This window comes from Helicoverpa zea, chromosome 1 (genome assembly GCF_022581195.2).
Source record: "Helicoverpa zea isolate HzStark_Cry1AcR chromosome 1, ilHelZeax1.1, whole genome shotgun sequence".
Lineage (NCBI taxonomy): Eukaryota > Metazoa > Arthropoda > Insecta > Lepidoptera > Noctuidae > Helicoverpa > Helicoverpa zea.
This window is the reverse complement of record NC_061452.1, coordinates 4598465-4622359: the sequence shown is the minus strand read 5'-3', so window position 1 is coordinate 4622359 and position 23895 is coordinate 4598465. Positions and strand designations below refer to the sequence as shown.

At 36.3% G+C, this 23895-nt stretch overlaps 1 long non-coding RNA gene across 1 annotated transcript; it reads right to left on the bottom strand.

The window, feature by feature from the left end:
- Nucleotides 1-4455: 4455 nt before the first annotated feature.
- On the bottom strand, nucleotides 4456-6322 carry LOC124634672. The gene is made up of 3 exons (XR_006984896.1): nucleotides 6129-6322; nucleotides 5014-5230; nucleotides 4456-4574 (listed from the first exon to the last, which is right to left on the bottom strand). It is a non-coding gene; the product is annotated as an uncharacterized LOC124634672 (long non-coding RNA).
- Between the last annotated feature and the right edge of the window lie 17573 nt (nucleotides 6323-23895).

Genomic DNA, 23895 nt, shown 5'->3' with positions numbered 1-23895 from the left:
AATGATGCAAAACCGCTGATGTAAACTTGTAAACTTCGTACGCATTTTGCAGAATTGACATTTACGTCAACAGGCCAAAGAGAATGTAAACAAAGCAACGTTTCTTGGATTATGCTTGGATTGGAGTTGGTTCATACTGTTAACTATATTTTCTTTCTCTATGTGGGTGCTGGCTGTTTCAATTGCATCCTTAGAGTGTGAAACTATTCATTCAACCCCAGATCAAGATTATCTTGGGGTCCTATCACATTACCGACCTACTCATCTTCACTCCATATCGAAATTCAAATCCAGCCGCTGAACTATGACAATAACAGAACAGATTAGTCCCTGGATTGGATTCAATAAATTATTACAGCTTCAACAATATGAAATAGTATCTTTTTGACCAAGAAATAATAAAATATTTCAGCTTGTACAATTTTGGCCTTGATAATTGGTGATATTGAAAATTAATGAATTTTCGCAGCTGTGTTCAATTTTCTCTGCATTAACGAGGGCAATTTCCATTAACAAAATTGGAGTCTTAGATAGAATTATTTCGCTTACATTGGAGTTTGTTCTCCCAATTTTTGAGGTCAAACACTATATCGTAAAGTTAATTACCAAGCCAAGCCACTTTACTTTTTTAGCTGTAGTAACGTCACTAGTCAAACGTCACATCATTGAAATCTTAACCCGCAAACGCTCAAGTGTCTCAAGTGGTATCTATGTAGGACTCGGGTAACTTTTTCAAATTAGGGCCAAAATAATATTTTCATTTAATATTGCACCGATACAGTATAGTTTCACCGGTCAATGCTGTATTAATACAAAAAGAAACAATGACAATTAAGGCAATGAAACTTTTAACGTAGACCTTACTTTTCCTAACATCATAAAACCAAGTGTTATTGTAAGCAGCCTATCAAAGCATAGCTATGTCGTAGAAGTTCTCAATGTCAAGAGTCACGAGGAGGTTCCATCGAAATCGACTATCTTTATTCTATCGCTGTATATTTATGAAATAGGTGGGCGTAGCGCGCTACAATGTCAAGTACATGTACGAGGAAAAATTTAAGTAGGTACCTTACCTTCGAATGCTAAAGAGCACATTCAAAAAGATACCTGTACAACTATTTTGTAGTAGGTAAATTGAGCGTCTTAGCTGTTGTAGTAAAGAATACTATGTTAGGCTAACAGATACATGAGTACAAAATTAGCAGCAATTTGCGATTCAAGCAAAGTTTCCGTATGTCGGCCTTCATCGTCTGAGGTTTACGCAATGCAGCGGTGTGCGTTGCATGCGATACGAGTCCTCGACTCCTTGTGTCGATGGTCGAGCCGGTATAACAAGGAATGTACGCAGCTTATTGTAAAAATAATTAGGCCCTTGATTTCTGGAAGATTCTTGCGAAAAATATGCAACAAAGTCGTTTCTTGTCGATCATTTCTTCGTCCAACCCATCCGCAGTGTATGTCGTTGCCTTGGACTGGATAAATCTGGTTAAACTTGTTTGGACATTAGTAAAAAGTTGTAAGTAGACGCATTTAACCACCAACTTCGCTGTTGAACGAAACCTTGTTATGGAATAATAATTCTGCACACTGGGTGCAATAGAAGTGCATGAAACAATATGGCACTACCCACATTATCTTGTCATAAAACTTTAAATGATTAGGTACCGTTAAGATTAACCAATTCTAGTTATTGGGTACCTGTGTGGTACATCGGCTTCCTTTCTACTACCTACTGGCTTCTGAGTAATAGTATCATAAAATACCTATGTCTAGCTTAATCGTTTGATAGTTGGGCCATGTTTGGTCCAATCTAATGGAATTTACCTGAAAATTAGGTTTTTAAGACTCCAATCTAGTTTTGGACTGTCGGTATTGTAAGCTTCAAAAACCTCAAAAATATCAATTCTGTAAAACCAGATTTGTCAAAGATATATACTTAATTAGTATGATAGTTGCAACATAGACACTGCTATAACGTTCGTTGCGTCTCTATTATGTAGATTAGATGTAATTTTTCTGGTATGTAGAAGGCTTCGCTGGGCAGTCGGCAGTGTGACGTAAGCTGACGTCAGGGCGTTGGGCTTCGCGAATGTTCTAGAGCGAAGATACGTCAGCCGGCGGTCAGCCGGGCCTGACATGCGCAGTGATCGTCACACACAGTGCGCAACTCGTGGCTCGACGCCCGGCGGCGTTCGTAGCCCACGACCACGCACCGGCCGGCACGGCGGCGCTGGGGGGTTAGGTTAACCCGCTAAGTAACCCTTGTCGCGATAAAGTAGAACATTGTACTGAGACTATATCTAGGCACGGACCGGTCATAGTTATTACGGATAAACGGATGGGCGGACATTGATTTACTGTTTTCAATAAATTGCTGTAGATCATTTTACAGTATTGATTTGACACTTAAAGAAGTCGGTTAAATCAACAAGATTAGATATTTCTATCATCATAATTTGTAAACTCCATTGGTTAAATTATTATTCAGAACAACAAACGGTTGTTAACCCAATAATCAATGTCCGTATCCATTTTCCTCATAATACGATTCACGTACATTCACCAAACATCAGAGAAGTACCTATCGCTGAAATGGTCAAACTGAAAACCTGTCTTCTCTGTTGAGCAGTTAGCCTAGCTAATATTTTTAGTACACACGAGAGGCGTCTTATCTAGAAAACAACTGCATACAAGCACAATATCTTACATTACACAAGCTACATTATCTTCAAGCCGACCAAGTATCAAGTTATCTACAAGTATACCTACCCATATTCAGTTCTAGATTACAATCTTCACGCACTAAGCAGGTTAGACTAGCATGAAGTACTGGCACATGAGTAGATTTGTAGTACCTCTACCTATTTACTGGTTAGGTCATTTGCAACAATTTATTATGCCCACAAATATATTTTGCCCCCATGTTTTTGACATCGCATTTTAGGGTTTATCAAAAACTGTCGAAAAACTAAGTTCTCTTTTGCGCCATAATTCTGAATGAATTGGGATAGTTTTTGGCCACATTGCATTGGAGTTCTTTTCATTTTCATCAATAACTGCCACTTAAAACACACTTACGATTTATGCTTTTCTTTTGTAGATAAATCATAGATAAGGCTGCCTTCACCGTTGTCGATAGTCTTTTATTACACTAGATCTGTGGCTTGCAATAGTTTACATTAGGTATGCCTTTATGGGCGGGAAATGACGAAAATGGCGGTTTTCATTGCTTGTTCACAGAGGTACAATAATAGTAATACGTCATAAATATAGTTTTACACAATTTTGTGGCCCAATTGGAATTTGAAGGTGTGCCATTTCAGTATGAACGAAATTGCTCACTTCCTCATCTTATCGGCGTAACCTAATAGTCACGTCAAAATCTAATTAATTAATATTATATCTCGTGAGTGATAATTAAATAATTATATCTACTTTCCGCGTTTGTGCTAAAATTAGATGTTCGCGTAATAATTTCTCGATAGCAGTCATTAGAGATTGTCTATTACTAATTACTTGTCGCCTATCTAGAGATAGTAGAAGATAATGTCGATTGTCTGAATAATCACTTAGGTATTTCCTTATGTTATCTAAACTGCCATTTATTTTTTTAATATTTTAACATAGGTAGGTACTTACCACGAAACATGTTAAGTGCACTGTATTTGAGAATTGTATTAGTTGATAGATCAGCCAAGTTTCTCACGTTACAGACACTTGAAGCAGCATTCTTCAATAAACAACTCTGCAAAAACCCCTCTTAAGTGCTACGAATTCTAATAAACAAAAGTTGCAAGATATAAACAAAACCACATAGCCATAAGACCAGCCCAAAAGAAAGAAAGAGATTAATTCTTATTAAAAAAAAAACATAAATAAAAAGGTCTTATTCCTCAGACTCGACTAACATAGAATATTTATTATGTAGGTATGAATAGTTTATCTAGAACAGTTTATAAGCGGGAAAACCCTGTATCATATGGATCGATAAACTTTTACGCCACTTAAGTTGACTTTTAGAAGCGATCAAAAAATTTTGGTGGAGGCCTCAGATCAAATTCTTTGATCTGAGGTGGAGGCTCATTTTTTACACAAAATTCATTGACTAAGAACATTAATTTACATATAATCTGTATCAAATTATTTTAAGCACATTTAGGGTCATTGCCTCCTAATAGGTAGGTACGAGAAGTGGGTTGGTACTTACCTACAGTATGTTTTATTATTTCAGTCTTTGTTTTATAACCACCTCTTTAGTGTCGTGTATTTTCTTTGTTTCACGGTAAAGTTCATCAAAGCAAGTTTTTGTTAGAACTAGTTTCCTTATTGGCTTGAGCATAAAAAAACTCGTTTACTCAAAGATATAATGACTTTCATCTAGAGTAAAATCCATTAAAACGTTCGCATTGAAAGGGTTAAATGTCAAGAAAACGTTGGAAAAACCTACATAGATGATTACTTTCCTCTAAACAATATTTATTTGGGTTCAATCCGGCATTTTGTAGCAGTCGAAAACACAGTCATGATCATGAAAAGGCGGATTAATCCAATGTACTATGAAGGCCTCTCTGCTTCTGAAAGAAATACACATTCATTTTCTTTGATCATTCAAATTATATTTCAATTTCATCAAATAAAGTTAAGTACTGGGCAACACTGGATTTATTGAAACCGTCCTTAAAGTTCCTCTTTAGATAACTGATTTCTTATTAAACAATAACAAAGTCGCAATTTCATTCCATTTTGTAATATGTTTCTCATTCAATAAATACATGTTCTTGCATCACATACAAGATCGTTCAGCTAAGAGATTGTCCACACTTTACGATAAGCATAATGAAATGAAATAATTAAATAAAGATGATGCAAAAACGTCATATCATAACAAGTCTTGAAGTTTTTCCTGATAACTCGATCCTGAGAGAACTTGATTTCTAAAAGGTCGCTATCGGACTATAAACTAGAAAAACGGGAACAGATTAATGAACTTGTGCTTATTAGATAAACGGTTACCTGTAATGAAATGCGATTACTTAAATTGCACTAGATTGCAGGTAAGGCGAAGGCTTCTTTTGCTGCGACTGTATTCCCTTTTACTCTATGTTTTCCAGTGTTTTTATTCGGGTGGGCACATTTAAACTAAATTCATGAATCGATCTTCTCCATATCAAAGAATGTAGGTTATTGGATACCTACCTACATACTTATATATTTTGCCTAAGTACACCATCTGCAACCAAAGGAAATGTGATGCAGTTAAGAAAAATTAAAACGGAGTGTGCTCATTCAATGTGAAATTCATCAGAACTCTCATTTTTACGAAAGGAATACTTAATAAATCCTCATATATCACAATTAAAAGATTTATTATAGACAGAATCCTACTTTTGCTTGAATAAAAATCGTAGCACTATGGTGTCATATTAACATATAAATAAAATTACCATTAACTATTGGGTTAATGACCCTGAGCCGTTTGACTGGTCCGGGTGCCAGGTGCGGAACCAAAGAGATACGATGACGTAACATCCCGCTTTAAATATATTGGACCTCTTCGTTAGAAGATTAGTACAATAGGAGGTGAACTATGCCCACGATATATTAGGTAATTAAATGTTAGTATTTTTTTATGCAAATACTAAAATCCTGTTGGACAGGTTTAATGGTACGATATAGGAATGCTGTTTAATTGTGTGACTGTGGTGAATCCTTTTAAAATCGACACAGAAAAGGAGGGCATTCCATTAAAAAAATATATAACTTCAAAAAAAAAATAGTTAGTGCAAACGAAATAAAGACAATGTTGTAGATAAGTAAATTGCTGAAATATAAATCCATAATGCGCATGAATTATTTTTAAAGGGCTATGCCTCGGTCATGGACTTGCGATCGAGTGAGTGCATGGAACGATTTAAATAACATTAAATATTTAAATACATGTAATTAAGCTCAATCTGCCGTAAATAATTGGGAACCTCCATAATTAATTATACAACGAGAACAATAAACTTTTATAACAAAGGAACATTTGACAACGGAACTTTTGATCGAAAACTCGACACTCCTTTGTTTACTCGCATCAGGATTATTTTATTATTTTGCTCATATCGCAATAGTGCCAAATATACATTAAGCCAGATATTATATGCACAGATAAAGCACATTATTAGCAAATTATCATAAAAACAATAGATCAAAAAAGCTTTTCGAGTTCGCGCGTCATATAATGCGTCTCAACCGCTGCGCGAGAGTGGATAAAGAGCGATCAAAAAGCTCCGAGTGCAGCAAACACAATGCACAGACGCGAGGAAAATTTCCAAGACTCGGGTGGTGCATCGAACGCGTTTTTACGACGTGCAAGCCGGTATCAACTGTCCACTTTATCCTGGCCTCTCATGCACGCACTGCGTGCTCAGACGAATCTAAACAAAACATCGAATTCCATTATCGAATTCACTATTTCAACTGTCGCTCTGCCTGTCAAGTCGACTGTCAAGATACATTGGGCACACTGTTTTTGTTTCTCTATAAAATTATCTGGAACTACTGACACAATAAAACATTATTTCCACAATTGCTTTCTAACTTTCGACAGAACTAAGGATTTCCTTTGATCAGTTTATTGAGCAGAGTTTATTGCTTAGATCTAAACATTTTATGGGTTTGTGTCTAAACACGTTTTTACAATAAGAAGTGTGGTTGCCTACCTACTATTTTTAGATCTGGGAAACCAAAAAAAAAATCCGTTTGATTTATCTGGTTCACACCCATATCTAATTCGGGATCTACTTTCCGAGAAAATGATGTAAACATACTCTTATATTAGACATTTCTGCTGTTGGTTTTTTGTTCTAATTTTTTTTCTTAGAATTCTGTGGTGTTAAGGCAAAAGGGGATGAGTCAAAAAACACAACTTTTCACCAGGGGCTAATCAAAAAAACGCGTGTTTGTTTTGTAATAAAAATGCAGTTTAATCAAAAGTGTATAGAAATAATTAACACAACTCTGTTTTAATATTCATTTATTAATTTAGTCGTCTTTTATATGTACCCAAAAAGTATTTTTATTTCTTAATTATTAAAATAACTGACATATCTCCTTTTTCCATAACACGGTACAAATTAAAAAAAAAATCCTAGAACGACTCGTCTCTTTATTTGCTATTATTATTTACGTATATACCTTTTTTTTGGCAGGGGGGAAATCCTCATGGACTTCTCTCCACCTGGGGTGGGTGGAGGGGGTGTGCCGAACTCTTACCGGCTAAAAACCCACCCAGTATTGCCTTCAATTACCTATTGTCGAGGGCACGGGTATCGCCAAAGCATTCTTCCGCACCCCCGACAGGTATTGGCCCCCCAGATGTTCAAAGGCGGGCCTCGTCATCCGCTGTGGCCGTCACCCAGCGGCCACAGCAAGCTCCACTAAAAGAGGCGCTCGCAACACAACGCCACCGTTTCGAGGCCTGTTTCTGATCGGACGACAGACGCCCCTAGTCTGTCGACCACAGGCCGCGCCCTATGGTGGCCGGAGATCAGTCAGCCTGCGACGTCCTCCACGTCTGCTGCGGGCGGGAAGAGAGGAAGCAGCTTCTCTCTCCCTTTCCGCCGCCTCCTTTAAAACCATCACATCCTCACAAAAGGAGGCGACGGCGTTCCATCCATCTTCGCTGCCGACCATGCAGGACACGACAGCCGGCAGCGAAGGACTTCCCGCAGCGTCTACTGCTGCCGCTAGGTCACGGCGCTGCGTTGCCCCAGATGCCACAGTGGTGGCATTCGGGCGTGGGCTCCCGACCGATGCGACACAGGAACTTTCCGAAACACCCATGTCCGGTAAGGACCTGTGTCAGCCGGAAGCCGAAGGCGCCGTGGCGTCCCTCCAGCCACTCCTTCAGTATGGGCCTTACCGCCGCGAGAGCGGCGTGCCCTGCCGTGGGTCGCGCAAGTCGCTGCTCCCATTCCGCAATGAGGTCTTGGCCGAGCTCTGCCCTGCGCACCTCAACTTGCTGAGGCACGAGGCGCTCGGCCCGCCCCACCGCTTCCTCGCGCCATGTATAGAGTGACGCGAGGGCTGTCGGTCTCGAAGTCCCGGGATCCGGCTAGGAGGCATGCAGCTTCGAAGGAGATCGTGCGGTATCCTCTTATAACCCTGATGGCCATCGCTCGCTGTGGTCTTCGCAGCACTGCAAGGTTGCGGGCCGTCAGGGTGTTCGCCCATACTGGCACGACCCCCATATAGAGCCTCCGGCAGGAGGTATTGGGTCACCTGAGGTTGGGCAATAAGCGTGAGAGCGCTGTAGCTGCGACCATCAACCGAGGAGCGAGCCGCTGGAAGTCCCAACGACTTTCGAGAACGAGTCCCAGGTATTTCATTGTCGGCTCCACAGCGATGGTAACCCCTCCCACCACGATACTGGACCCCGGAGGTGGCTTCTTCTTTGGCCCATGGAAGCAAAGGGCCTCGGATTTGTGCAAGGCCACTTCGAGGCCAAGACCTACCCATGACCTGCGCGACACTGGCTGTGGCCCAAATGGCCGCCTGCCGGTACGCCTACCCATGTGCTGTGACTAGCGTGTCGTCAGCGTAGCATATCACGCTGACGCCGTGGAGAAGCGCACCGCGCAGGACCCAATCGTAGCCAAGGTTCCACAGGAGAGGGCCGAGAACCGACCCCTGAGGAAGAGATGTTCTGACGACTCCATCCTTCTCGACCCGGGTACACGACAGCTCTTTCGGATAAATAGGCCCCGATTATGCGACGGAGGTACCCTGGCACTCCATGATAACGGAGCGCCTCCTTTATGATATTCCAGGGCAGGGTGTTGAACGCGTTAGCGATGTCATGCGACACCGCCAAAACCACCTCGCCCCGGTCAACTGCTTCCTCCGCCAGGACCGCCAGGACCCTCACGCGCATGCGTGGAGGAAGCAGTATAGCGTCAACTGTTGAACGCCCTTTACGGAAACCATACTGGTTGTCCTCCAGATCCGAATCAGCTCATAATTTTAAGGTTTTAAATCCATCATACTTACGTTAAATCGAACTTGTTAATCCTATTCATTTCTGTAGGTTTCAACACTCAAATTACCCACGTAAACCATAATTTTAGGATTTTTTGCACCGTTGCACTAGTAAAAAGACGTCAACTTCGCGCGCGAAATGCAACTAACGCGGAACGACGAATATGAATTTAGGCACAAGTCGACTTATCTCATTATACCTAATTTTATAAGTAAAGGATCACGTATGCAATAAGAAGATAACTAGACAAAACTCTTTTTTACTTTTTAGGTTTTGCTATTTATGACTAGACTCGTATTTTTTATTTGAGATTCACGAAATAAAATACATTATATTGACTTATCTCCTTTTTACCATGATAGTTCGTAAAATTTTGTACCCAACTGTGTAATTAACTCATTTTTCACAATTTCTGACTTATCCCCTTTTGCCTTAACACCACAGAATTATACTGATGCATTTTTGAGTTTACTATTTTTTTAGGATTGTCTATGCTGATGCAAATGCTATTACAGTTTTTCGTAGCATACAATGAAATACGTACCTGCATAAACGAATACTGTCTTAAAATACAAATAAATTAACGGTAGAGCTGTTTATTTAACGAAGCTACTTTCAGAAATATTTAGGGGCAACCTATTTTTGGACGATACCAAATTACAGAACATTCAGTTCTTAACACTCGCATTCATTTAGAAGGGATTTAGAGTTAGCGGGACTTTTAATACTATTGATAATTTTGTCTTATAAATAAGATTATCAATTGAAAAAATGTGAAACTAAGTATATAGCAGTGCTGTACAATTTCAGGTTCAAATAAATTAAACGGCGATATTTTTACCCTCGAAGTTTGTCGATATATTACTTCGCGATAAGATTTATGTTTTTGTAAATGATGTTTCTATTGAACATTTTACGCAAAATTCTCAATAGTATGACCAATTTAAACATAAGGAAACTACAAACACATATTATCAAAAACTATTCTCATATAACACTAATTTATGAAAGTTTGACACTAAACTAATATTTATTTACATACAAAATAGAACTACATACAATTAAATCTATTGAAATCAGTGCTAACTCCTATTGTAATTACTTAGAATTGGAAATTATTTAAAATACTTTACTAGCTTCTACCAGCGGGTTTACCTGCGTCCCGTTGGAACTATGTACTTACTTCACATGCCCTGACAAAAAGTAGCCTATAAGCCTTCCTCGATATAGAGGCTATCTAACACCAAAATCATTTTAAGAGCAGACTGTACATACCTGAGGTTAGCTCGTTCACACAAACAAACAAACTCTTCAGCTTTATAATACTTGTATAGATATAAAAGTCTTTAAAACACTTATTGACTTCTGCCTGACCGCTAGAATCACAGGTCATTGTGGCATAATGTTATACCTATGTACCCTTTAAATTACCATAATACCCACACAATGCTTGGTTGATTGCTTGCAATTTGCATAAAGTAGTTGCTGCAGTTTATTGAAAACCTGTAATCTATGAGTTGGTAAGTAATTGGCAAATTATTTACTTTACAATCCACAGGTTGGCTGGTAACTTTATCAATCACATCAATACAGATGGTGAAAACCCATGTTTTATTTATATTACATAGGTTCGTTGATGTTTCAAAGCCAGCCTTTAAAATTACCTATCATGTTCTGTTGATATTTAAATAATTACTAAGTATGTTTATATACCTAATTATATTTTAGCGATATCCCACACGCAAACCTACCTTCAGTATGCAAATAACCACCGTGGTAACTCATGATCAGCTGTTTGAGAAGCCTAGAAGCGTAAGGCAGTATCTGAAATTTGGTGTCTAAAACCCATCCATGTTCCTTTTGGAGCACTTTTTGCACCATGTCTGCGGTATTTAACTCTTTTGAACAATTCCGCAGCCCCAAAAGGCAGTACAAGTTAGGTAGACAATATCAAACATTTTGTATGACGATGCTAAATCAGTACAATAGTCTACAAAGCCTAAGATCGCTACTGGTCGTGAACCCTCAAACTGACACAGTTTTGTTTGTATGGTACATACAGTTCACCTTTATTGAACGCCTTACATTGTTATTATATACGTTCATTCATGAATATGGAATACAGGCTGTTTAGAATGGGGAGCTAGACTACCTACTGAATATTTTATTTTCAAACAAGATTTTATCAGGATTAACAAAAAAAAATGTAGTTTAGTTTACGACGTAAAATCAATACAACATTATAGTTTTGCTCTGTTCGTTGTCATATGTAGAACACTTGGGTACATTGTTCTGTTTTTCCCCGACAGGCCAATTGATAGGATTCCGTATTTTTTAATCAGATATTCACAAGTTTTAGCATGTAGAAAATTTTTATACCTAGGTATATTGAACTTATAAGGCTGCTATCGTTAATTATCAGTGATATTATTTATCAGAAAACAAAAAAAATGCTAATAAAGGATTATCGTAACAGGTGCACTTCCACCGAAATGCATAGTGATTATAATTATCTCTTATCTGCAGAAAGGGGCACGTCTTTCTAGAAAGATCAACAGAAGCCGAACGTATGTGTTACCTATTTAGAAAGACATACGAAGCTGCTATACAGACAATAATGTACTAGGGTTACTTTCCTTTGTTACTGGCACTGATCTAGACTTTCCTTTCACAGCTAAATCATATTGATAAAGCGATACTTTTCCCATAGAAGGCTTATGGCACATTGAAACGACATTTAGTCTAGACAAATAACTTTTAACCGTTATCGAATTTCGAATTTATTAAACAAAATAGTCTATTTATTAACTGAAATTAAAGAATTATTACGAAGCCTCTATAAGAATTTAAAAGTACTTTTTTCAACCCTTTCGGAACGAAGGGCAATTAATCTATGTCGGGTTATTCCCCCGACAAACGGTCGAATCGATACAAGCCCGTTGAATGTTGCATTAGGGTTGTAGCACACATTACAACTAAGAAAGGGATTGAAACTGCATCAACAAGAACCAATCAGTATAACTATGAAACTTACTGTAACGCACACTTATAACTTCGCCTTGGGACGATGCGATGGGTCGATACCATGGGTACGGTTACGATTCGTATCCCCGAGTTTATGTATGCTACGACCTTTACACAGCAATGTAATACAACAAACAAATAATATCTCGCAAATCCTTAGCGACTGTGATAATGTATTTATTGTTCCCTAAGCTGATTATAATGAGGATATGCAATAAATAGCATTTTGCTTGTATCTTGTATCTAAGTGAAGGTCATTGAAGGTTAATTAGAGGTACACTGAGTTTGGAATTCAAATTAGTTGAAAATGATTATTTTTTGGTACAATCTCCTTTCTCTCTTCTCTACAAAGTAGGAAAATCTTCACTTCAGTATTTGATATACATTATCATCATACTTCTGCCTATCTATATTATGTCTCTATTTGGCTTAAACGCAGCATGTCTTCTTCTTCCTTATTTTTGTACCTGTGGTCATATCATAGGACTCCTCTTTGTAGACATAACCGTCCTTCATAAACGTTTGATATTGACCTCATACAGTCAATACTGCTAAATGGACATTCCCATTTACTCTAGTGATGAAATCATATACAGAAACACACAAATTGCAGGAATGAAGCAAGCAATAAAACGCAATTGTAAAGGCTAATCAGGTGTTTATACGCTGACCATAAACAGTACAAGAGCATGAAGTTCACGGTTACACGTGGAAATAAACCTACTCAGTCAAAACCTTTTGCTATTTTATTACTGGCTGATTTTTTTATGTCAAATTCAAACTTCGAACAGTAGAAATGATCGCATAAGAAAGTCTAGTAGTCTCTCTTCTCTTTGTAGGTAATATAACTTTAGATGGAGCGATGTATGCAGTTACATGTATCTTTGAAAAAGCCGTATTTTGAGTCGAACCATGACAAAATACGAATTTTACCCTTTCATAGCCAGGAATGTGAGTGTGACCGAGTATGTATTTCATGAATAATGAATACACAAATAGTAATTAAAAAACATGTTAGAATAAATGGTCAAGTATTTAAATTTTAAACATAAACATTATCCATAATAAAGCACCCTGAGTTCACGGTCTGACATTTGCACGTGGTGTACTAATTATACGTTGGCGATTTAATTACATCACCATTGTTTTTCTCATCACTATGTATGTAGATATACTATCGACAAGGAAATGTATGTAAAGTGAGTTTACTACAGGTACTGTGTATGTATTAAACAACTCTAACGTACCATTGTCTGTGGCTACTACTACACTACTGGTAATGTTACGAAGCGAAACAAATGAATACTGCATGAGTTAGGACCTCAAGCCATGACGTCTTTGCGTACTGTGCCTCGCTCTGTGGAAACTACATCATGCACCCAGATAAGAAGTAGCTTGGTTACCTTCCTCGATAAATGGCTTTTCCAATACAAAGTGAAGTTTGAGTACGATGCGAAAGAGAAGTACTGGTGATTACTGCGTTCAGCTAGACTAAGTTACCTAGAGGTTTATGAGTAAGTCTGAAGCTTGTTAGAGACACTAAAGTTCATAAACAAATAAAGCTTAGCGTGCCCCCGATAGTTTACTAAGTAAATGTACGATAAAACCCGATATCAGTTGCTATCTTTATGAGACCAGTCGACGTATTTATTATTGGGTATTTATCATACATTAGGTAAAGGTAAAGGTTTTCCTTATCAATATTCGCGAAAAGTTTTATCATTTACATAGAATCCTGTTTTAAAATGTTATCCTAATCTATGATAATTTGAAGTACCGGTACATTTGTTGTACCTATCTTCCTACTTCCTTAGAGATGTCTAATGTGTTTATAATTAATCAGAGCTAAATCATAGCATCGAAAAAGAGCATCAATTTGGGCAAAACAGTCATAATCCTGACCAACTTCTAAGGCCCACGTTAACCGACTACATAGACGTTAGTTTCTTTTTTTTAATTCTTTACTTTGAAAATTTGACGTGAAAAGTCATAGTTGTTTTAAGAAAACAGACGTTTTCATACTTGGTAAACTTGGGTCTAAATGGTTTTTTAAAGTTTTGAATAGGGGTGACCTACTACGTTGGGCTACACGTCGTCGTAGCGACCATGCGTAGACTAGTAGCAGATTACTACGTAACTAGTGGCTAGATAAACCTTTTAAGGGTGTTTTTCAGAAAACTTGACCCTAGCAAAATGGGCCTGTCCCACACATTCAAACATTTTTATTTTGTTTTTTTTTATATGGCACGTGTGAAAGTGAGTTTTTGATTAATTTAGGTATATATTTTAATGTACAATTAAATCGATATGTAGCATAAAAAGTGGATAGTTATTTTTATATTTAAAATAAACCTGAAGAGGACGTATAAATATCGTGTGTCCCATGGCGCTCTTGGAGATTTCAAATACATCTAACTTCTAAAATATTCGTTTTTAGGTATGTTTAAGTTTTTGAACTTAGTCTCTGTATTTCTAAAAACGTATTTTTAATTTTTATGCCATAAATTTATTGTTATTTTAAGAAATATCATTATTTTAATGTTGTCCTACGAAAATCATTGTTCCGGAAAATCCGGTTTCCTCACGGTGAATTTGATATCGTACTGAAGACAAAATCTACTAATTTGTGTTTTTTCTACCTTCTTGGCAACTTTATGATCGTATTAGGATTCCGCCATTGCCGTTTTAAAGTCAGTTAAGGCGAAAACTGTGACGACAATGTTGGTGTCATCGGCGCGCAAAATTTTTGGTCCGGATAGTGGCAGTATTTAAAAGGTTAATAAATTGTTTTTTTAACTCTATAACACTGTATATAACATAACACTGTATTTAACTGCCTCGTTGGTCTAGCTGTCGCAAGTGTGGCTGCTGAGCACGAGGTCTCGGGTTCGATTCCCGAGTCGGGCCGAAATCGCTTTGTGGGTTTTAGAAGACTTTCACAAAGCAGCCCGAAGCCTGGAAGTTGGTGATTGATTCACCCGTGCATCGGAGAGCACGTAAATGTCGGTCCTGCGCCTGATCTCTCTCCGGTCGTGTCGGATTGCCGTCCCATCGGGCTATGAGAGTGAAGGAATAGGGAGTGCACCTGTGTCTGCGCAAATGCTTGTGCACTATAATATGTCCTGCGCAGTTGGCTAATCTCCTTACATGAGAACAGCCGCCGTAGCCGATAATCGGCTAGGAGGACATCATCATCATCATATAACATAAACAACTCATCATTATTAGATTAGTAAGGCTAAAAACAAGGTAGTTTAAATAAATATTAGTTATTTTCAATTTTAAAAGTCTCGTGAGATGGAAACGTCACCTCCTGTGCGTCACGTTACATACTACCGGAACAAAATCGTAACGATCTTGAATTGTAAAGCTTAGTGTACAATTAAATAATTTATGGGAGCGTCCTGTCCGCGCGTGTGGTAGGTATCAAACGAAAAGGCTTACATTTAATCGGTTTTGTTTATATATGTGTGTGTAAAGGTTTATATCTAAAAAAATTGTGAGTTAATACTTTATTCTTTGTAATTGTGTTTTGAAAACGGCAGTGTGGACATTGCTCAAATTATTCTTATCCATCACGAAATTTTCATAATAGTCACTGTCCCATATTCTGGATGTTACAAAAATGGTTTTAAAATATATATTTTTCATTTTATAGCGTTTATTTTGGCATCATAGTATTTTGTTAGTATCTAAAATTTCTCACTAGGCTTGATTTTGGAAATTGTAGCGGATATCATTAGTAATAACAACTTTTCTAGTGAGATGTGTCCAAGAAGTGACGAAAGTGAAATTATTTAGCTGATTATTTAATAATCTTATAAAATTATGCTATCGTTTTGTTTGTTTTTAAAAGATTTTAAGTATATCTTTATGCTACCATAAGTTGATTTCGTTTTAATACTTGTTTGTTTTATTTTTAATTAATTATATTTTGTGACGTTCAGGAATACTATGCATCATACGCTGACAGAAAAACTTTAATATTTCTTAAAATCATCTTATAATTTTAATTTAAAATGCAGATTTAGCTAGTTAACAATATATTCTTTAATATTAGAGTAAATATAATGGAATTCAAAGTCAAAGTCAAAGTCAAAGTCAAAGTCAAAATCATTTATTAAAATAGGCTAATACGATTAGCACTTTTTAACGTCAAGATTTTACAAGAATGACAGCACCCCCAAAACGCCCCCCTTTCACCACTTCCTAGTGTTATGGCTGGAAAGAAGAAGCGGTGAAGAACAAACTTCCCAGCATCACAGCTGTCTATACAATTTAATTATTATTAATTTATTTTACAATTATACAATCCAATTTTATCAATTATTAATTTAAAACACAGAAAAATACAAAATAAAATAAAGCACTTTTGTTCCACTTCAGAGCTGCCATCTGCGTTTATCTGTGAAATAATCAAATTCACGAAATAAAAAAAAATATTTCCTGTGCGTCACAGGGTATTCTTTTCTGAAAAACACCCTTAAACTGTCCATATTGTACAAAGAGACGAGATATTTTTAAAATCGAATTAACTTAAAACAGAGACAATCTTACTCAAATAGGCAAAGTTTGTGCAATTGTACAAAGTAATTGTACATCCTATTTTTATCAAGATCTAAAGATAAGTAAAGGAACTAACAATTGCTGTAAGAAAATGACGAAGAATTTTATCTCTTACGCCACGTTATTGTAATATACCGATTATCTACAAGCGCCACGTAAATATGACTGATTTGCAAGAAATTAATCACGGCAAAGGTATTTGAATTGATTTGCATCATGAATTACAAAGAAGTGTGTATGAACCATGCGTGTAGAAAACTAGATACGGCCAGGTTGAGATAATACCGTACACACCTACTACTAAGTACTACTTTAAGGTAATCTCTGGTATTATGTATACGGTAGCTGTTTAAAGCGATTTTGCTCCTGTTCTGGGCAAGCACTTCCAGGAGAAAGTTTATATAGCCTAAGGACACTCGGAAAATGATTCAGTTGATCCAGTATATTAATATTCTTGATTTGTTTACCTACATAATTACAATGGGAATCAAGGTCGCTTAACAGGGTTTTACATAACATTTTAAGATTCACGATTTATTTTATAAATCTTATTCTTTTTTTATATTTTAGTGCTTAGGTATTACTGTTAGACTCCGTCATGGGAATATAAGTTTCTGTAGGTTTTTCGTTCTGGCCGTAAATTAAATGCCTGAAGACAATTTTGTAGGTAGGTAATGTTATTTCCTTATGAAAGCTTAAACTGAAAAACCCATTTTTTTACAGCGTAGGTACCGGTTTTTAATTTACGTTATCGATGTATAAACTGTTTCATATTCATTTTCATACCTATATTTTTTACTTTACATTGAAATTAAGAGCCTCTTTTCAATTTGTTATACATATTCATATGATTTGCTAATTTAACGAACCTAACAAAAGTCGGCTAAAGATAAGTAGGCACCTATAATATAGGTTTTTATTGTGGAATTTTCAAATGGTCACTGATCTCTCCACGCGCATTCTAGGCATTAAAATACTGAGTTCATTTACCCACATCCCCTGCGCTTTCGGTTTTAAGCGTATAAAACAAATTTGCCCTTGATTCTCACACATCAGACATTATCGTATGTTATGCAATGTTTCATAATGATGTAATACAATACTAGCAATGATAATATTAAAATTCCGAACGAACTACAGATAGCGCGTGTCTCATTTATCTCATTGAGAGTCGTTTAGAAATTCTGTTACCATGGCAATGATTGGTAACTTAGTTACGTGTGTCCGTTCATGTAGGGACCTGATAAATTTTATACCTAACGCTTAATGATAATAATTATATGATAAAACGTATTAAGAGCTTTATTACTTTACTGATATTAATAGGTACTGAATTTTGTTTATGCATTTTTCTGTTTATTTCGTGTGATGAAACGTGAGGGCCGGTTTAAAACAATACATAATGTTCGTTGGTTTCAGTTTAGTCACTAATGGTAAACTGATTGGTACCTGAAGCAATGGTATAATCTTTTCCTCACTAGCCTGGACGCATCTACTGAAAGAAAATAAAAATATATAAATACAAGTATATAAGTCACCAATGTTTGAATGGGAATAAATAAAAAATGTTTCTTAATTGGTAATAATTATTATCTTGAGTACCCGAGATAGGGACCTAAGAGGTGAGAAAGGAGGTGCACATTTACTGTCTTCTTATCCCTGGAAGTCTGGACTTTGTTTCATTTTTTATTATCTTTGTCAAGTTCACTTTTACTGGTTCATATTGAATTATATTTTAGTGTTATTTGTTTCAGCGAAGCGGTACTTAATTTGATGATAGTTACATAGATACTCGTAGATAGACATACACATAGATAGACCACACATATGACACATAGATAGAAATTATTAGTTTTCAATTTTGCTATGGTTACAAGATATCATTTATTAGGTAGGTACTGAAGATTATTATTTTAGATATGAACTATAATAAAATATAGTTTCGTAAACATTTCACTGAAGGAAACTGATAATAATATTCGATATCAGAAATCCTTATCGGCTCCAAAATGTCTAATTACTTTTTAGACACCCACTTTTATCAACAGATACAAAAATAAACCCGTTTTCAGGACATTATGAAATGCATATCAAGCTAAGTAGATTAACAGTAGCTATGTAGGTAGGTGGTCACTCAGTAAATTGCTGATAGATAAAACTTTGATTACAGTTGGACTATAAACGAAGTGCAAATTGTGTAATTTCGAAATCACTGGACAAGCAAGCTACTCGATATGATCTGTATCTGATCGTACAAATGGACAATGAATGAAACTAACTTTAGAGATGTAAACTTTAATGGAGCGAACTGTAGGTATAGTATACTTAGTAACGCCCATTTTCACCGACAACGGAAACCTCAGTTTTCTTAAAACAACTGCTTACATGAAAATTCATATTAAACTGTTTTTTTTAACAAAACTGAGGTTTCTGTTGTCGGTGAACTTGGGCTAAAAAGAAGCTTCATTTAATCTGTGCCTTGCCTTGGTACGCTAGTAAGTTTTCTTTCAAAGAAAACAATCATCATCCAAAAACAACTGGCCTAAATTACTAATTAATAGCCCCGAAAGTAGTATCGTATAATTAGACCGCGATCTAATTCCTATTAGTTTCTTTCCTGTTGCTTAATGTTTGTAATTTCGATTGTTAACATCGAGTGCAGTGCGTGCGGGCGCCATCTTGCGTAACTCACCGACTGGCGCACGCGCAGAGCGCACCCAAACTTGAACTTTCAGACAAGTTTTACACCTTGAAGGTTTGCATACAAGTGTTGTTATTGTAATTAACACGAAACATTCATTTAATGTCTGTAGATTTAAAATAAACGAGATTGAAAGTAAGCCTGATTTACATAGTTTTTTATTGCAGGCAATTTGTTTTTGGGGTTTTTTAAATTGTGCGTCTTGTTCTTAAAATACTTGATCGATTTGTTGGTGTTATGGAAATTCACGAACACGCACAATTTTTTATAAGTTTTAACTTTGATGAAATACCTATCAAAACACGGAAAAAACGTTTTTTCTTAATATTTTTAGGCAATTCGCCACACTTTAATCACAATAACAAGCAGACACCAGTCATTGACCAGAATCGATAGGAAAAACCTTTTTGAACACGGAACTAATAATTTTCCTTTGAAGGAAGTGACCCATAAAAATTGCCTACACGTTACCTATGGCACTCCTATCAAATCTGTCACGGTCTCACGGTCTCATGGTCTCATGGTCTATTGCCTTTGTCACGGCGTCCATCTTTGTTGCAATTAAATACTATGGCTCCACTGACCATGGCGGGTTGCTTCCGTGCATCGGCGACCATAAGTCCGTACTGATTTTTGCAGGTGACGTCGCTGAAATGGTTTAGAAGTGACATTGATAAAAGGATCAGCGAAAATGCTTTAACTCTTTATAAACTTCAAATGTAGAAGTATACAGATTCCGGTTCTGTCATGCTGGATACGTTAAAGGTACCTCCTTATAGCTTCTTAGAAATCACGATAGTAAATTAAGGAGGACGTCATAATGTGCGTAAAAAACTTTCTATTTATTATATGAATCCCAATCAAAATAATTGTATTCGATACGGCTAACGACGGACATTATTAACGAAGTAAAATTCCATTAATTAGCTGTGAATAATTAATTACTTTTTTTATTTAATTACCGACAGCAAGTTAAAGGTCAAATTATTCTTCATGTACTGTAAGCGTGGTTTTCACGACCAATTAAATACGAAAAAAACGAGCAAATTAGACGGAGGTGAAAATAATAAAATGATGCAACTTGATCCACATTTAAACACGGTTGATCATTCAGACTCTCATTCGTTACGTGTGATTACTGCATGATAGACATAAATAACTGCGATGATAAAAAAAGATAATAATAGGTGACCAGCAAAGAGGTCAAGATTGGCAATTACTCATACTTTTTCGGCAATAATAACTGTTTGAATTTAGAACAAATCAGAAGTTCCCGGCAGATAACCCTTCACACTCGCGTGCTCAAGAAATGGCGTTGTTATGCGTTAGGCGACATGAAGATTGTTCACACAAGATACTCTTATATACTTAAATAGAATAAGTCAGGGTTAAGTACCTAAATAGAATAATTAAAATAACGCGCAATTTTTCAACCAGATTCGAGATCTGCGCAGATACAGTTATAACTCCTTAACCAGTCAGGTAAGATCTTTAGTAAAGAAATTAAATATCGAGTTATATATTCTGTCCTCCAAATGATCTGGTTTAACTTCAAATAGTTGTCAAAGAAGAGATCTGCATAAGACTGCATAGCAGGATTTTTGGACTACTATTATTCTTAACTCTGGATGAAAACGCTGCGATGGCAAGTGAAATGAACCCACTTGCCAAGCCGAATTGGGATCTATACCAATGTATATCGGATTCTTTAATTATTTTTATCCTTCCTTTATCACGTCACAATAAAAAGGCAAGCACCACATAGAACTTCTTCTTTAACAGAGGTTCTTTACCTACCCAAGCAAAGAACATCTGCCTGCATACCCATGCTGGAAAAATAGCAGTATCTTGAGCAACCCAAACAAAACCGTATCAGTACTTGTAAATAGTAGAGTCAGACGCGACTGGTTCTAAGTGCCGGAATGATTTATAATCAAACCAGTAACATATCAGCGACGATAATGACCTACCTATACATAAATTATCTGACAAGTAACACGCCCGATGCATCAGTGCCGCACGTGGTCGTCACATGGCATCGTCACCAATATCGACAGAACCACAGAGTAAGGAAAGATGAGAGATGTCATAATGCAGGTAGGTCAGGCGTCTTCTTCAAGGTCAAATTCGTAATGTGGGGTTACGAGGGAACTAACGAGGTGTTCGAGTTCTTTGAAACATATGTCAACGATTTTTGGTATTACAAAATGGTCGGGTCCAAAGAGGGCGTATAAGGGCGAAAACAGAAACGTTCTTCGTACCCCGCTCACCCGCAGTTTGGCTCACTACTTTCTTAGTAGGTTTTCCCGTTCCGTTATGGCACCTCCGCTAGTCATTTGTTCTCCGTGAATAGAACTAATGTGTCGACCAGCACTTGAACTTAGTTTATACTGGGATTTATTGCTTTGTCAATATGTGTGTTATTGACCTTCGGGAGTTGTACTAGGTACCTCAAATAAAGTATATTATAGACCATGTAGATCCAGTGGGAAAACTGTATGAAATTCTTAGTGTATATTGACAAATATAGGTACCTACAATTTGTTAAATACATCTACTAATGGTGAAGTAAATCCATGTGTATTTAAAGATTATGAACTTGCTTACTTTATGTTATAAAAATGTATTCATCATCTTTACTGATCTTTAATATATGAAGTAGTTATAGATGCTGAATAGCCAAAAGGATCTAAGTATTATTATTTCATAGCAAATCATAAAAAAAATTGAAAACAAGTTCTTTAATCGGAAAATCCTGAAGTCATTGAGACGGTAAATTCCCACCATCGTTGAGACGATATGAATGACGCCGTTGATGTAATAATTAATAACAATAGTTATAAGTATACACATATATATATATATGTTTATTATATTGCGTGTCTTCGTAAAACTCCAAGGTTTGAACGAATTCGCGAGCAAAATACCAACGTTTTTTGCAGTTTAATCTCGAATTCTCGATAACTGGAAAACTGTTATGATTAAGGATATAAACAATGAATCACTTGATATGGCACTGATAATATAATCAATATATGGATAAAAATACGGCTCTTATCATCGCGTACATAGTTCGATAAAACATGCATTTACAGGTGGTTGTTATATTTGTAATCATAGTTTACATGACACCGCAGAAATGCCAAAGAAATTATGTAAATTCAGTCATTGATAAGATTCTTTCTTTACTTACTCAACCTTTGCAACAAAATTTTAAGGCAAAATGCACTAAAATCCAATTTAAACTTAGTATTGTTGGTTTTTGTGTTGTTCTGTCATGGTAGTTGAGACTGGTTTCTTTGACTTGGTAATTTAAAATAAATATTATTTACCATTTATATTATATACCATTTATTTTAAAGCAGAAAACAACCCAAAGATAACTGACCTGTACATGTTTTTTTCTTTATCAATGGCTGTTACATAATACATAATACGTCTCATCAATCTTTTGTATCGCTTATATTGAAATGTCCTTCGTTAGTGCTTCCTGAGACTTTTTTTATTTAAACCTTGATAGAACATCGATTCTTTTTTTTTTACTTGCAAATACTTATTTTTAGTAACTTTAATTTATGATGATTCTTTTGACTGATAAATAAAGGTACGTTCTGAAAGCCACCTGCCGACCGCACGTGCGGCGACTGCATGAAATCGGTCGATGGCCGAGGGCAATTATACTTATTAAACTATAATATTTCCTTAGATATGATTTAACGGAATTTATCAATTTATTCCACTGACGTAGCAAATATAATGCTGCATATATAACAATGGCAATATTTTACGTATTTATTGCAGTTACGTATTTACTGCAGTTTGATATTGAAATGTTTATTGCACACTAAACATCGTTTATTGTGGAGACACTTAAGTTGTTATACACATACTCATGTATTTACATATATTTAAAACTGATTGATATCCAAATTAACTTAAGAATGCCCATTAGTAGTATCAGATATCATCACTAATGAAAGATCTCTTTAAGACTCTCTAATTCTTCCTCACCCAATATACATTTCTAGAATAACACTTCGTATTCACTCAGGTATTAGTTGCCTTTAATTCATTATAGATCTCTTTCTGTTCCATTGCTAGAGGAAACCCCGCTTCCTATAAAGAAAAGACACTCCTGATCACGTAATTAAATTCTGATGCACAATCACTGTCTACATAGAGATACCTGTATGTACTTATTATCTGTGACCGCTTCTCTCGCGATGTAAAAAATATGGCTGATTATCCCCTGAGAATCCAATGATTAAAATAGTGATAAAGCTCATTTTGGCCATATCAAAGTATGATCATCATAAAAAATAATAAGACTTTATTAGATACATAATTTTCCTACTCATAACTTGTATTTGGATTAATTTTTAATCGCTAGGTATCTGAATGGTTAATTTATGTGGTTATATAACTTGGTTTCCCATAGAACAAGTATGGTGATGAAGTGACGACAGGTAAGTACATAAAACTATTTAATCGCTAACTAATAATAATAATAACTATACAAACTGTATAAAGGTATTTAGACCCGCCTCATGAAAAGGCTGTTTAAAAAAATATCTTCTGC